Source organism: Ostrea edulis, chromosome 7, assembly GCF_947568905.1.
Source record: "Ostrea edulis chromosome 7, xbOstEdul1.1, whole genome shotgun sequence".
NCBI lineage: Eukaryota > Metazoa > Mollusca > Bivalvia > Ostreida > Ostreidae > Ostrea > Ostrea edulis.
In genome coordinates, this window is record NC_079170.1 from 19,860,109 (window position 1) to 19,876,361 (window position 16,253).

The 16,253-nt window shown below is 34.3% G+C and overlaps 1 long non-coding RNA gene across 1 annotated transcript; it reads left to right on the forward strand.

Moving 5' to 3' along the window:
- Positions 1-7,856: 7,856 nt before the first annotated feature.
- LOC125655543 (uncharacterized) lies at positions 7,857-12,918 on the forward strand. The gene is made up of 3 exons (XR_007362786.2): positions 7,857-7,928; positions 11,616-11,664; positions 12,051-12,918. It is a non-coding gene; the product is annotated as an uncharacterized LOC125655543 (long non-coding RNA).
- The last annotated feature ends 3,335 nt before the right edge of the window (positions 12,919-16,253 follow it).

Genomic DNA, 16,253 nt, shown 5'->3' on the forward strand with positions numbered 1-16,253 from the left:
ACTGCTGCTTTGATGGTTTTTAGCAAACATTGGCACTTTTTTCTTCAAAAAACGAACTCGAGTGCCCCATAATTTTTTTTTCATAAATAGAATTCAAATAGTTTTTGTTTCACTTTGATATCAATATCATTAAGATGAACAGCACCAAATTCTGTCTATTTTAAGTTGAATTATGCATTGAATAAAGTCAGTCACTATTATTTTCTATATACATGTAATTCAATGGAAAACAGTGTCGCTACCGTTAAAACAATGGTATATTGAAGACGTAATTAGTAAAAAAAACAAACAAAAAAAAAAAAACTGTGCTGTTGAATGAAAAACAATTTTTACAGAGTAGTATATACATTGTCAAGATATATCGGTCAAATTTTCAGGTGGGGTTTTCAAGTCAGAAAAAAAGGTCTGTAAACCCGCGACCTACGTTAAGATAGACCTTAGGACGTTGTTGCATGTACATGTATACTCGTTACATTGTAAAATACCGTGTTTCCTTTATAATATTTTAACTCCTTGGATGGATTTAAATGTTACATGTAAATGAAAGATTAAGGTACATAAAAATATAAATAGGAAGTTGAAATATTGCGATTTTAGGCATTTGTAATTTATTAGTACCGTATCTAATATATTTATAAAATTTGATACATTGTACTTATTTTTTAAATCATGTGACCTACACTTTATTTCGTATTTCAAAAGTTACATTCGATTTCTGTAGTATTTGATTTAAGAAATTGTGATACAAAAATTAAAACATTGAATGATATTTTGTAGAAACACTACAACTGTATATCAAAGCCTGGTTTATTTTTCACACACACACCCCCCCCCCCCCCCCCATTCCTCTCCTCCGAAAATAAAATATATGAACTAATTTTTAATATAAAGAAAAAAGACAATCTAGGATTGTTGCGTTTGATACAAGTTAGCAACGCCGCACTTCTTTTATTCACCAAAATAATACTGTAAACGTATTATATTTGGCGTGTACGATATTTGGCAGAAATCGTTTTTTCAACAAGTTAGCGTAGATTTGATTTAGCGCATTCCTGAATTACTTTAAACATCTAGATTTACGGATGGCATTTAGCGATGTACTTGATTTAGCGGAAGCTGCGTTCCGCCAAAGGCACTTAATAGAATACACAGCCAAATGTAATACATTGACAGTATACTGAATACAAAAAAGGTATTCAGTAAACGAGGGTGTGGGTGGGTAGGAAAAGCCAAAGACACAAGTATAAGCAAATTTATTTTTAAAAAACGCGTGTATACACGTGCACGTGTGTTCAACTTTACATGTATACTGGGCGCAAAGGCTATGTGAAAAAGCCTATAACTGAATGAAATGAAATAGTAGGAAAACTAACCAAAACATAAAAACGTGAATAAATAGATTCATCCAACACTGCTTTTGTGCCTACAAACAATAAATGAATGATATTCGAATACGTTTAATTGTGACCACATAGCGGTTACGAAATCCGTGTGCATGCACTCAGAGAAATCGGTGTCAAAAGATTTAAGATGTCTATGAAACGATGTCCAAACTTTTCAGTTGCTGTCAGTATTGTTTGACAGGGTGGAGAAAAAAAGAAGACATTTGTTTTTAAGATGCTGTAAATTCAACAGAGTATGTCCGGTCGGGTGAAGAAATGAAGAAAAAGTGGACATGCCTAAACAGCAAAAGTAGGAAAAAGTTGGCTGTGGGATATTCTAAACGAATATTGAGTTCATCATAAAGAACACATGTCGCGGTATACGAAGCTTATCAATGATGTCAACATCCTCCATATAGTCTAATTGATTGTTTCTGTCCCTGAAACCACGTTCCCTCCGGATAAGCTACCTATCTCTTAGCAAAGCATAGTTCAATATAGACTTAAAACAAGTATCTGGATGTCTTAAGATTTCCAACAATCTTAAGATTATCTTAAGATATGACAGTTTCGTGAAACACCTATGATGGATCTTATGACAAATTTTGGTCTCAAGACAGATCTTGGTCGTAAGATAGTTTTGTGAAACTGACCCCTGGATTTTGGACCTCTTCGTTTCCTTGATTTGGGGAGTAGCCTTTAACCCATCGTCACAAACCACGGGTTATTGTCTCATTCTATAAGTCTGTAGAAGCTAACACATAATAATCCTGTAGAAGCTAGCCGTCAATAAGTATGTAGAAGCTAGCAGTCAATAAGTCTGTAGATGCATAGCAGTCAATAATCCTGTAGAAGCTAGCAGTCAATACGTCTGTAGAAGCTAGCAGTCAGCAATCATGTGGAAGCTAGCAGTCAATAATGTTGTAGAAGCTAGCAGTCAATAAGACTTATGACAAATCTTAGACGTAAGATAGTTTTGTGAAACTGGTCCCTGGGTTTGTTTCCTTACGGTTTGCTGCTAGTCTACTTAATTCCTATGGGTATGAGGTACTTAATTCCTATGGGTATGAGGTACTTAATTCCTATGGGTATGAGGTACTTTTTTAACTTTTGAAGTATAAGGTACTTTAAGAAGCAAAATCTTTGATCAGTGCTTATTGCTGGTATAGACAAAAACTTTATTTTTTTCATCGTATTGTTTAGAGTATGAAGAACATTCTGAAATGAATTTGAACCGGGATTTTTTTCTTCTTCATTTTTCATGATTGCGAAGTACGAGGCAAAATATGACATTCTGTCTCATGAGTGAAATAAATTCTACGATCTTGACCGGTCGCGCTAGCCTAGATATTCAGGCGTTCGCTTCGAGAGGTCTACATTCGAGCCCATCGTTGCGTCCATCCTCAGCCATTTAACATATGTCATTGTTTCTTTGTCACGTGCACGACGTCAGAAGTAAAAATCACGGTTCTTTCGGATATTACCTTACAAGCGGAGACCCCCCCCCCTATCGTGTTTCTTTCGGATATTACCTTACAAGCGGAGCCTTCCGTCGTGTTTCTTTCGGATATTACCTTACAAGCGGAGACCCCCACCCCACCCCCACCCCTGTCGTGTTTCTTTCAGATATTATCTTACAAGCGGAGCCCTCTGTCGTGGTGATTTCGGATATTACCTTACAAGCTTAAGCCGTGGTTTTTTCGGATATTACGTTACAAGCGGAGACCCCTGTCGGGGTTCTATCGGAAATAAACTAACATACAGAAGTCCTCTGTCGTGGTAGGTCCAACTCCGTGCAATGTCAATTTTCCGGGACTACTTTCCACTACGAATAACAAATATTGCAACTGCAGCGTAACAAAAGATAATGAATTAACCGGATCTTGGTGGTATGTGTTGGTGAAGTCATTTTGTAGATTTTGAATTTACCGTGTGGTAGTAAATACAGTTGTCATATTGGAAGGCTTATATTTGATATCACCCGGTAAGCTGGAAATCTACAGCATGATAGTACTATAAAGAACCTTTACTGCTACAGCTCTCAGTGTCCTGCAGAGGTCTGTGATGTCTGTACATGAGTGAAAAATTCTATAAAAGACAATCAAATGAAATTAAATGACAGTATGACATAAGATCTTATATAAAATTTTCAAAATAAATCACTAAGGTTAAGATTGATAGCTTACGGTTTCTTTGTGTTTGGTAATTAAATCAGTCACAGTTTATAAATACCAATCAAACTCTAAAAAGTTTATTTATACAAATGAGTTTTAAGGCGGCTTTTTTATATTTCAATAGATGTTGACTTCTTGATGTCATCTGGAAGGTCATTCCAGAGATGTGCTCTAGCCCAGCTGAGTTGGCGCTGTCCGTACATGTATATATTTGTTCTGATTTTTGGCTCCACGCGTCATGGCTTAGATTCAGACCGTAATGGTCGACTTGGCTTGTACAAAGCACATTTGTAATCTTTAGGCGCTGTTCAAAATATCTTCTTTCAAAGCTTTTAAATATTGGGGGGGGGGGGGGGGGATAGTGAAGAAATGCCGTGATACATTCAAGAGTTGATGGTCAGTGATTACCGGTATGTTATATTTAATATTTCTTATTATAAATACATTAGCACTTACTCAATTATATTACAGTGCCACGATTCTAAATTACCCATCTGAAGAAACTTTGAAGAATATTCAAAAATTAATTTTTAATTTTCTATGGGGGACACGCGATAGAATTAAAAGAAATACAGTAATTGGGAATATTGTTGATGGTGGAGTAGGGATTGTCGATGTGGAAAGTAAATTCAAATTGTTAAAAGCTATGTGGATTAAGCGCTTATCCAAAAATAATTCTACAATAAAATCCTTTTTCGAATCATGTATAAATAAAAAATCAATAGACTTAACCTATCTCTTGAAAACTAGCAATACAAATATATGTGATCTTAAAAATACGTTTAAAAAACTACCAACATTTTACTGTGAAGTTTTGTGTGCGTTTAATGAATGCAAACTTAAAGAAAAAATATATGCATCAGCAGACAAGGCTCTATCACAACCTATCTGGCTAAATGAAAATTTTCAAATAAACAAAACATTCTTTATTTTACACTCATTGGGTGGGATTCTGTACGTAAAAGATCTATTTGACCAAGAGGGAAATTTTCATGACATAGAATATTTCTCTGATGTAATACAAAACAAATCTAACTGGATTTGTGAATATAATCTACTTAAACGAACATTAAAACAAATAGAAGAGAAGATAGACACAAATAAAAACAAGTTTATCAATATAACGAATAATGACAAATTCTTATTAAGCAACAATGAAAAAGTATCTTTAGATCAACTTAGTTGTAAAATATTATATAAGATTTTCATTTCTAAAAAAAATTCATTAAACCCTATTTTGAGAAAACGTTGACAAAACTTTTTAATGACTTCAAAGAACACAGAAAATCAATCTATGCATCAAAAATAATAAAATGCAGAGACAAACAACTAGCTGAATTCAATTTCAAACTTCTACATAATGTATTGAACAATAATAAATCTGTGAGTATCTGGAATAAAAACGTGCCAAATTTATGCAATCACTGTAAAATGACGGAAGATATAAAACACTTAATATTTGATTGTAAAAATGTTAAACAAATATGGGAAATCGCGCGAAATATATGCCATTTAAACATTCAGTGGAAACATATTGTTATTGGGGTTGGGTTTTTTTCCGTCGAAAACCGAAACACACAGCTTCTCAATCTTTTATTATCTAATATTGCTTTCCTCGTATACAAAATAAAAATGAAATTAAGATTTGAACAGAGACCAGAAACAGATAATTATGGAGATTAAAATGTACGTAAAAAACAATCTTCTATATTACTTTGAAATTTATAAAAAAAATTAGAACTTAGATTAAATGTGAAACTGTTTTATGAATTGTCAATATGCTTATAAATGTTTTTCTTTCAACTACAAGGAGGAGACCTGTCCTCCTGTAGTACTGCCATGGGGGTTGTGAATGGACTGTATTCTACGTGAGGCGTTACCCCCCAATGGCAGTATTCAGAAATATATGTGTATATCTATTTTCCATTCTGTATACATGTATATGTTTTGCCTATCGATATTATAATGTATATGTCCATTAATATATAACTTTTTCTTTAAACAAAAACAAAACCAAAACCAAAAAACTTGAAGACTGATAATCTATAATATGCGTGACAGTTCGAATTTTCTTATGAATATATGTATCAAATGATATGTCAGAACAATCAATTTGCTATTATTGTACGTACATGTATATTCTTTCATGTTGTTGTGTGATAAAAAAAATATTATCAAATTGAAAAAAAAAAATTTTAATCTTTCTGAAGATTTAATGCTGAAGTGATCTCCCTTCTCAATGACGTCAAGTTTCCTATTCGTTCGGACACTTTTTGGTCTTCAATTTCATGTCTTATGAAAAATATTTGATGTTTAGGCGACTGAATACATAGCCTAAGAACCATGTAATACTGAAAATAAGAAATCCATCCTGAAACAAATGTCGACAAATAATTTACTGCTATGTCTGAACGAACTCCGAAAATTGCATCCAAACTCAGCAAAAGGAATTATTATTAGGAAACGGGGATACAAGTTCTTTTCAAGTAAGGGGCCACATCCCTTTCGTAGGGGAGCTAATTAAGAATGAAGTTAAGAAATATTCGCAAGAACTAAAGGACCAGAAAAGTAAATTTTAAAAAAGTTCTATAGAAATGTCTTATACAATTGAGAAACCAGAACTATCGAATTCAGTGGCCTTTTTTCCAAAAAGAAATTAAGAGGAAGAATGCAAGTCATCACCTGTGTATATACTTCGTTTTGCTCAGTCAAAAATACATCAGTGAAGAATTATTAAATTACACACATTGCTTCCTAATCGTAAGAGAATGACCACTGGCTCAGGTAGAGAACACACGGAAGTTTCCCTAGAAGTATATAGGATGAATCTGCAAATCCTCCCAAGAACCACAGGACTACAATCTGTCAGATTCTGACATAAACAAGCATCCTCATATAGTGGGCATTCAAGATTGCATAGGCGTAGCTTGGGTTCGAATATTACCGAGGCAGGGGGTCTGGGGGGCTGTGCCCCCCAGAAGCTATCGACATTTTAACAACGTAAAAGGTGGGGGTTTTTTTTTTACCGAGGCAGCTGCCTCGGTTGCCTCAATGGAAGCTACGCCACTGGATTGTATGCGCTATGGAACCCGGACCTTGGCTGGACCACAGGGGAATTCATAATTTGAATTGCTAGAGAGAGAGAATTTGAGAGAGAGAGAGAGAGAGAGAGAGAGAGAGAGAGAGAGAGAGAGAGAGAGAGTTCTTATGTAATCCTCTCAAGAATTATAGGAGCATAACATGTCATTGATTTGCGTAATTATGTACCTTGGGTTCTTGGCGGGGCTGGGGATTTGAATTTTACATTTAGGAGTATATTGTGACGTTCATCCGATTTTTGAAAAAGAACCACGATGTTCCAATTGGTCAAACTAGATTCATGTTACCTCACACCATAACCCCCTTCATTCGGGGAGGGGGGCATGTAGTTCACTGTGTCAAACTAATATTATACATGTATATGAAAGGAGAAGATAACGAACAGTGATCAATCTCATAACTCCTATAAGTAATACAAAATAAGGTTTTGGACAAACACGGACCCCTGGATATACCAGAGGTGGGATCATGTGCTTAGGAGGAGTAAGCATCTCCTGTCGACCGGTCACACCCGCCGCGAGTCCTACATCTTGATCAGGCAAACGAAGTTATTCGTAGTCGAAATCAGCGTGCCGAGAACTATACACAAGTCTTTTAAAAATCGTAGCGTTATAGTTATAATGAGAATTCCATGCATTATGGGAAAATGTCATTGCTCTGATGAGCGATGAGCTTTATTTACAAACGAGATTTTAATGCGACGTTTGACCCGTATTTATATTTTTTTTAATCTCTTTATCAATTATTCCCATAATACGAAAGTCAAACACAAAGCGAATTCAAACAGACAATGTGTATGAAGTTTATTAAGCATGCTGATGTCATACTTTAATCTATGGTATAACTTCTACGGTTAGATAAATGTTTTAGAATATAATTATAAAGGTCATTCGTGACTGGTATACTAAATTCACTACCTATATTTTTACCTCAAGATGCGTATATGTACCTATTTCTGAACATGATAACTAACTTAAGAGCACCTTTTTGCAAATTATAGGTTAAGCACTTATCAATTGAAATTCAATAGCCCCTATACACGTGGAATATAATCTCTGATATATACATGTACTTTAATCCTGTAACTGTCAATTTGTAAACTAGAACACAGATATAAGCATTATGTCACCTGAAATTCTCTTTTACAAGTTATGAATGCAGAATCATGTTCTGGTATGGTTAGCAGTCTCTTTATAGGCGTCACAGCTGTATATTTTATACCACACGTGTATGGGTAGCGATTAACATAACCGAAGTCGATTATTTCATTCAGGTAAGTACATATATATATACACAATATTATACTTTGTGTCAGGTTGTTAAAGTTTGCTAAATTACAAAAAGCGATATGCTACTGCATTGCCATCAATATTTAGATTTCGTCATCATCAACTGCTCTGTTTCAGTAAACATGATCGATGTATGTATCGAAGAACTAAAATTGTCAAATATCTTTAAGTATGGGTCCAGATAAAAATCAGACAAATCGCATTTTCGTGATAAGTCCATGTTCACGAAATGATCCCAAATTTTGCATACTGACATAAGTCACCGTAATATGTTTACCAAATGTACAGAGTAGTATAAATACGAAATAAGTGTCTCTTTCTGATCACGTGACTTACATCAGCAAAATAGACACATCTGTTTTATAAAAATTCATAAAGAGTAGTTATACTTCAGAAATATCAATAGCAGTTAGATCTGAACATTTAAGGGTCTGGTTCAAGTTATTTAATGATTTTTGTTTTCATTTTTTATGTTAATCATTAAATATATTACTCATTTAATCTTGACAATCAAAATTTGGGCCTTCTTAGAGCCAGGTAATAGCAATTTAGTAGTCTTAACTCTGTGTTATGGGAACCAGGTTTTTTAGAAAAGCATTGTTGACTACCTACCCCTATTTGGCCCCCGGGGTGAAAATGAAAATTCCGAAACCTTATTGCACATCTACATGACACCATCAATAAATAATCTTCTAAAAGATGATTTGTCTAACTGTGTAAACTGTAAGAATATTTCTAAGAACCAGTTTTTGTTTGCCTCTCTCTCTCTCTCTCTCTCTCTCTCTCTCTCTCTCTCTCTCTCTCTCTCTCGTTTAGAAAAACAAAATTGTTTGCCCCCCCCCCCAAGTTGCTCCCAGGATAACATTGAAAACTCCAAAACCTTATTGCACACCTACAGGACGCCACCTGTCAGATTCCAAAAGATTAAGTAGTTACTGCTTCAAATAAAAGAGGAGTTTGAGGGGGGAAAGTGTGACAGACGGATGGACCAGGGTAACAACAATATACCCGAACTTTCTTTAGAAACTGGGGTAATGACAATATTTCAAATGTTTCAGAATATCATTGCAATATTTCACATCCATGTAAAGAAGAGAGGTCTTTATAACAAGCTTCAAAGAATATTCATACGAATCGTTATCATACGTATACCTAAAAAGATTTTAAAATGTTAATGAAAATGAAATGTTTGAAATACCGAATAATTATGATATTTTGGTAACGTGAATATTCAAGATACAATCAATGACATTTTCGTGGTCCATACAATGCTCTAGTTACATGTACCCTCAAATAGAACATTCATGATACCTTCTGGTGAGTTTTATGATTCGAGAGGAGCTTAAACATCGTATTAATCAAGAAAATGTCAACAATTCCCAATATCGTTGAATGATTTAATACATCGAATCCGACTACTACAGCTAACCGGATGATGATACCCAATCGGCCATCTTTGTTCTCATCTATAGTGCAAAACCTAGTTGAAAGTGATGAGAGGCGAGTTTTCATTGGGCGATTAAAAAATAATAACCACAATAATAAGTACAATTTGAAAATTGATCTGACATTTGAAAAATCAAATGCTCTGTTCATCTTTAAGGTATATGGAGGTGAACGTGACCTTCTATTTTCATTTTTTTTTTCTAGTTTGTTTGATCTCAGCCAATCGAAAAGTTCTGGACTGAAAGTTGTAAAACTATTATGGTACTCATACTCAAACTCTGCCATTTTGTTTTGAGTACAACTATGAGCAAACTCCGAAGCATACTCGAAAAAGTTTGAACATGTACTCTATTTGAGTATGAGAATGATTTTATAAAAGTTTTATAACCTTTACTTTTGAGTATTAATACGATTTAGAGCACGAAGTTGGAGTATGAAAACATGCTCAAAAATGTTTTATAACCTTCCGGCCAGAATTATTCAATCATATAATAAATGCCCTTATTCAGCAAAAACTTCTAATTTCAATGAAAGAACAAAATAATGTCTGTCATATACTTATGTGACGTACTGGACTTCCTCCAGGATAATTGTGACTGTGAGATGTTCATCCTTTATAAGACGGTAATGAATGAGTAATTGAGCGATAAAGTGTATCCTTATAGAATAGATACAGTTGCTGAGTATGCCTCATACTGTCAATTTTTGGTTATTATTTGCTATAACATCGGATTTACGAAATCATTAGTTTTCATCATGAGGGTCCTTAATCAATATTGGAACATTTGCTTAGTAGTTAAAATACTTAATATATGGAAAACTCGTAATTTTGTTCTAAAATAAACATCAAGACACGAACGTTTCACTAAACAGGCTGTGTTTGCATTATCTATATATCTAGTGGATGGTCTCCTTGTCGGTATGTCCGTCCGTCTGTCCGTCTGTGAAATGTTATAATTAGAGAGGGGCTTTTAGAAATAATGCGTTATTGCTGCTACATTAACCTAGACGAGGAGAATAAAGTGTTAGAAATGTCATCATTCTGCTGTGATTTGTTTTACATGTACTAACACATTTTAAATGTGAGGAATGTTTGACATTATTACCAAGAAAGTTACAAAACATCTTTATTAAATTTAGAATTACAAACCATCACCTTCCTGTTGAAGTAGGCAGATGGATTAATATTGAAAGAATTGAACGTTTTTGTACATTATGCAACTGTAACCAAATTGGAGATGAATTTCATTATATTCTGGAATGTAAAGCTTTGTGCAAATTACGTAGAGAATTTTTAGATATAGAATATTGTTCTGCCCCAAACACAATCTTTTTTGTGAACTCAATTCTTCTAAAGATTCGGTATCTCTATAAGAAAGCTATGTATGTTTATTTTGAAAATCAATAATATTGTCTGTTTTCCATGGCCAGATTTTTCATCTGTTTGCCCCCTGTTATTTATATATGTAAATATGTTTCATGTACCTCATAAACTGAACTGAACTATGGAGGGTGCATGATAAGGAATGGCATATTTTATCATAATCATGATATCACAGTCCACGGTCACGTGACGGTCCCGTGGGGATCCGGGTTAAAATACGTTATCAATATCCCCTTGTTTGTCGTAAGAAGCAACTATACGGGACGGCCCTTCGGATGAGACCGCAAAAACCGAGGTCCCGTGTCACAGCAGGTGTGGCATGATAAAGATCCCTCCCTGTTCAAAGGCCGTAAGCGACGAACATAGGCCTAAATTTTGCAGCCCTTCACCGGCAGTGGTGACGTCTTCATATGAGGTGAAATATTCTCGAGGGGGACGTTATACAACCAATCAATAATCACAGTCCTCCGATATTGTCGCACAACCCTGTAGAGAGAATATTGTACGTGTTCTTATTTTAGCGGATTCAAAAGTTCACGCAGTCGGAGCTGGTTCACTATTAATCGTGATTTGGCGCTTGTTTTTTGTTTGATAATGAAGTGATATATATTGTCACATTTTAGCGCAACCATTTAGCGTTCTTCCTTCACCAACAAAGCTGTTAAAATTTTGATACAGCGAAAATAAGTTTACGTACAGTGTTTTGCATGTTGCTATTGGCTTTGTGCACTAAGCGTTGCTATTGACTTTGTGCACTAAGTGCTGTTATTGACACTTTGTTCAATATATTATTTTCGTAACGAATTATGGATTTGCACGTAGAATCTTTTATTAATTTTAGTTTTGAGTCGTGATATGATATGACAGAGGACAAGGAGCAGTATCTACAGGTAGGTAGTATTTTGTCGGTGTGAATTATAATGTGAAATCAGTCAAGACTTGGAGACCGGGAATATATTTCAAAGAAATATGCAGTATCCCCATAAGGACATTGTATATTTATTCATTCATAAATCGTACGTCAGTCGCACCCTTGATCATAATAATAATAATAGTATCCTTTATCTATACAGGATTGCACAATTAGTTATACAAAGTAGTTTACATTGTGGCCCTGTCTATAACACATATCGAGAACATATATCACAAAATATGGAGCATGGTCACTTTCTCGTCCCCGTGTTGTAACATAATAGACGCCAAGAAAAAAAAAAGACAGAATTTTTTAAATAAAAAATTAACACACGATAATTTTCATACTTTAATTTCGTTTCAGGACCCTGCACTGAACATTGGCACACTGGTTCTGGCCCTGTTGGTTGTTGGGACTCTCTTGTCCGTGATTTATGCAATAATATATCTAATACAGGTGTATTGAGAGTCTTCAGGGACGGCTAATCTGTCCGGCTGCTGTATCACACGTCTGCTCTGTCACTTAAAAGGTACGAACCATGCATCTACACAGTCTCTCGATCTCTAAAATATTTATCGTTAACTATAATAAACCTGTTATTTCGTTGTATTATTTTTAAAAGAAATTTTGGTCTATATTTATGGAAGAAACAAGTCATATTTTGATTACGATGCATGAATACCAGCAATATAATGTGACTAGCTTGTGTGTATGGTGGGGGATATCAACACAATGGAAGCACGATAATGCAAATTAACCCGTCCTCTCATGATTTTAATGCCTCCTCAACAGAGGGGCCATAAAATGTTTTAGGTTTCGAAGCAGGCACTTCAATGTTGATTCAACGATCGATGTCGAATTCGGCTGTTCATGAAAGTTGAGGCATCATTGAAGCTATTCGTTTTCTGGAAATTGTGACTTATTTATCAAACCTCAAATGACGGCAATTATTGAGTCACGCAGTTAAGATGCCCGTGTACAATCCACAACTTGTACATATCAGGAAATCGTGTTATGAGTACTTGAAAAGTCAAAACAAACCAGTGCTGTTTTACGACATCTAATTCATTTTTATTTAAATCCATCTAAGTATTTGTACATCTAACAATATTTTGCCAGTAATAAACCTTTTCTGTGTGATTTTGTATTTTAATTCTCCATAAAGGTATTGCCATGTCAACAAGACAAAAGAAACCGAAAACAAACAAATAAAAAACCACACACACACACACACACACACACACACACAAGAAAAAGAATGGAAAAAATACACCCCACCCTAACCCCAACCCCAAAACACCAACACACATATACTTATATATTTTTAAAAGTATAAATAAATCAGTTATTTGTTTTACGAGGATTTACAAACAAGACCACCCTAATATGAACCTCGACCGTTGGTCCCTAAATATAGGAAATCATAATTAGTGATAGCATTGTGTAAAATAATCCGGAATTTATTCGTCTCACTCTATCTCCATTGAGTGAAATTTACAAAACAAATTGTTTGTTATGAACTTTATTATACCTCAAATTAATTGTTAGCGTTAAAACAACACAAGCTGTAACTGACTGCAAATAAATTGAAAAAAAACAACAACAAAACTATTAATTATGATTATTATCACATATTTGTGATTGAATATATATACATGTAACTTCATAGAATCAGAGTGAATCTGAAGCAATAAACCCGTCAAATCAGCAGAAAATGTCGATTCATGAATTATTGTCATCCTGTCATTAATTCCTGCTCGTGATCTCCGATATGCATTGACCTCTGAGAACGTGTCAGATTTTTAAACAATTTACCATGCCAATTCTAAAGAAAGTTCACTATCAAAATTTCATTTGGGTGGCAAATTTGCGTATTCATTACTTTCTCAAACTCAGAGTACTTCTGTCATTTATGAGACGATGTAATATTTTGAAACAAACGACGTGTAGTTACCCACGCCAGTTTCCATCTCTGTCTACGATCTTGGCCTCAGCAAACCGATTGTGTTCGGCAATCACCGTTCCCATGTCCTTGGCTGCGTTCAAGATCGTAGCAGCTAGCCTAGGGGCTAGGTATGGTGGCTGATTCGTGCCATTTACAATGTGTTGTCTTTTCGTTATTTTGAAACGAAAATTAGCTGACATTATCATTTTGTCGTCTTTTCGTTATTTTGGGACGAAAGTTGCTAAATATCGTTGTGTTGTCTTTTCGCCTCGATATAACAAAAAGACGATAAAGTGTCAAATGACACAAATTAGCCGCCATACCTAGCCCCTAAACTAGCCACTACGATCTTGAACGCAGCCCTTGTATACGACTCAATGGCGGTTTATACGAAATGCTCATTGTACATAGACCGTAATGCTCTCAAACAATATTTCTTTGTTTATTTTGCTGAATTTTTCTCCAGATCTTGGGGATTATATAAGTTATACCGATAGGTGTTATTTAGTGCATACATGTAAATGGAAAAATACCGTCAGTTACAGCTTGTATTGCTTTTAAAGTAACATGATATCTAAATATTCTAAGGTATCCGATCCATAAAAGCATTTATTTTCACAAAAAGTCAATATCTGTAGCACTAAACTTTTTGTGAAAACAAGATTCCTGATTTTTAGTGAGATAAAGATGGCAGAGAGAGTAGATGATGCCACATATATTTATAGTGAATTAGATTTTTTTGTCAGAGTTATCTCCCCTTGTTGAAATGTTGGGGGGAAAAAATTAAAAATTTTCATAATTTGTATGGTGACCTTTACTTTTCTTCACATATTTTGAAAGACCATGGTAATAGGAATCTTTTCACTATGAGCTTTTCTTTGGAAATTATATTCTAATTGACTTTATATGTCAGAAATGTGTTTTTCCTATAGGGATTAATGTTAATCTCTATACCAGATATTTTTTATATGTCTTGTCAATTTTGAAAATTCTTCTGGTGAATCACTGTGTATGTTAATTATCTTTCATTGGATACCAAGTTTTGTATTACATAACAATTAATTATTGAGGGAAAAAATGGGGGTTTTATGGATCGGATACCTTACGGATTGTCGTCACGTGCGCCAATAATTGACATGGACACTAAATACAATAGATGCAGAAGAAGCGTCTCCGTGTGAAATAACACACGCAGATTACAAAATCTACAGAAATTCTTGAACTGATTTTTATGAATTTGTTTATCTTCCTATTTAAAGACTTTCAAGGCTACGAGCTATTAAGAATAAATTCTTAATTCCTGGTACTCATTAAAACGCCCAAACCTGCAAACATGCCAAATCTTTTAAACATAATAGAACATTAAAACTTAAAGAATTACTACAGATCCACCTCTAATTAAAAAAAAATATGCATAGTTGTTTTTTTTTTTTTTTACACGATTGAGATCTTATATCGTTTTATTTTTGTATCACCATCTGAAAGGCGAGAAAAGTGGGTGGATAGGAAAGACAAAAATAAAATCAGTTTAAAAAAGAGTTACACTTCGTAAATTAGTTTTAATATATGTATATTTACCATACCTGGTAGGATAAAAACGAGCAATTAAATTATTTGAAATGTTGGAATGTAAAAATTGTCAAATTTGATTATTTTATAGTCAAGTTTGGTAAAATGTCAACGTGTGTGGGTCGACTCTCCTTTTTTGATGATTAAATACTTCAAGAAAAACTAAGCAGTTAAGACGACAGAAACGGGTGTTAAAAGGAGTGGGCCGGGGTATTTTTCTAAGATGGCGACTTGGAACCGTCCCTTGCATTGATATGATAATACTTTTAGGGGGTGTAATGTAAATGATGCATTAGTCACTAAAACGTGTTGGCATCTTTATCAAACGATTTCAAAGGTGATTTTAATGAAAATTCATGATCTTCCCCCCACAATACGGAAGACAAGCCCCCGTGATTTGGACCCAGCCTTGTAACACAGGTTTCTGAATTTTAATCAGTAAATAGATATGAATAGAAAAAAGAGAGAGAAAATCTTATCTATATGTATAAATAGAAGAAAAAAAATATTTCTCTTTTTTCTATAAATTTATATCTATTTACTGATTAAAATTCAGATACCTCTGCTTGTAATTACACATTTTCTTTTGATATAAAAAAAACCTTAACATGTTTTCCACCACACGCATGTCCAAACATACATGTAATTAATTAATATATTCATTAAAGCCCCATGCGAACCATGCAAGACAAAATCAAAAACAACACACACACTGCTTCCGACGATGTCGTGTTTTGACGTAGCCATGTTAGGTAATTGATAATTTAATTTTATAAGCATAAAAATTCGTCAATATATGTTGCAAAACAAATTTATAAATGACTAAGAACATTTGTCATTCAGTATAAATCAGTCGTCTGCATTCCGAGATCGATACCTGTACACATGTCTCAAGTAAACAAACATGGCGTTACACGGACAAGTTAACCCTCTTCCACGTATATGTAGTTTTCTTGGACTTTGTGTTATAATCCGTCAACATCAAATTAAATACTTGAAATATTTTTCAACAGCAAAAAATATATAGTATACTCTACCATCTCAAATTTTCC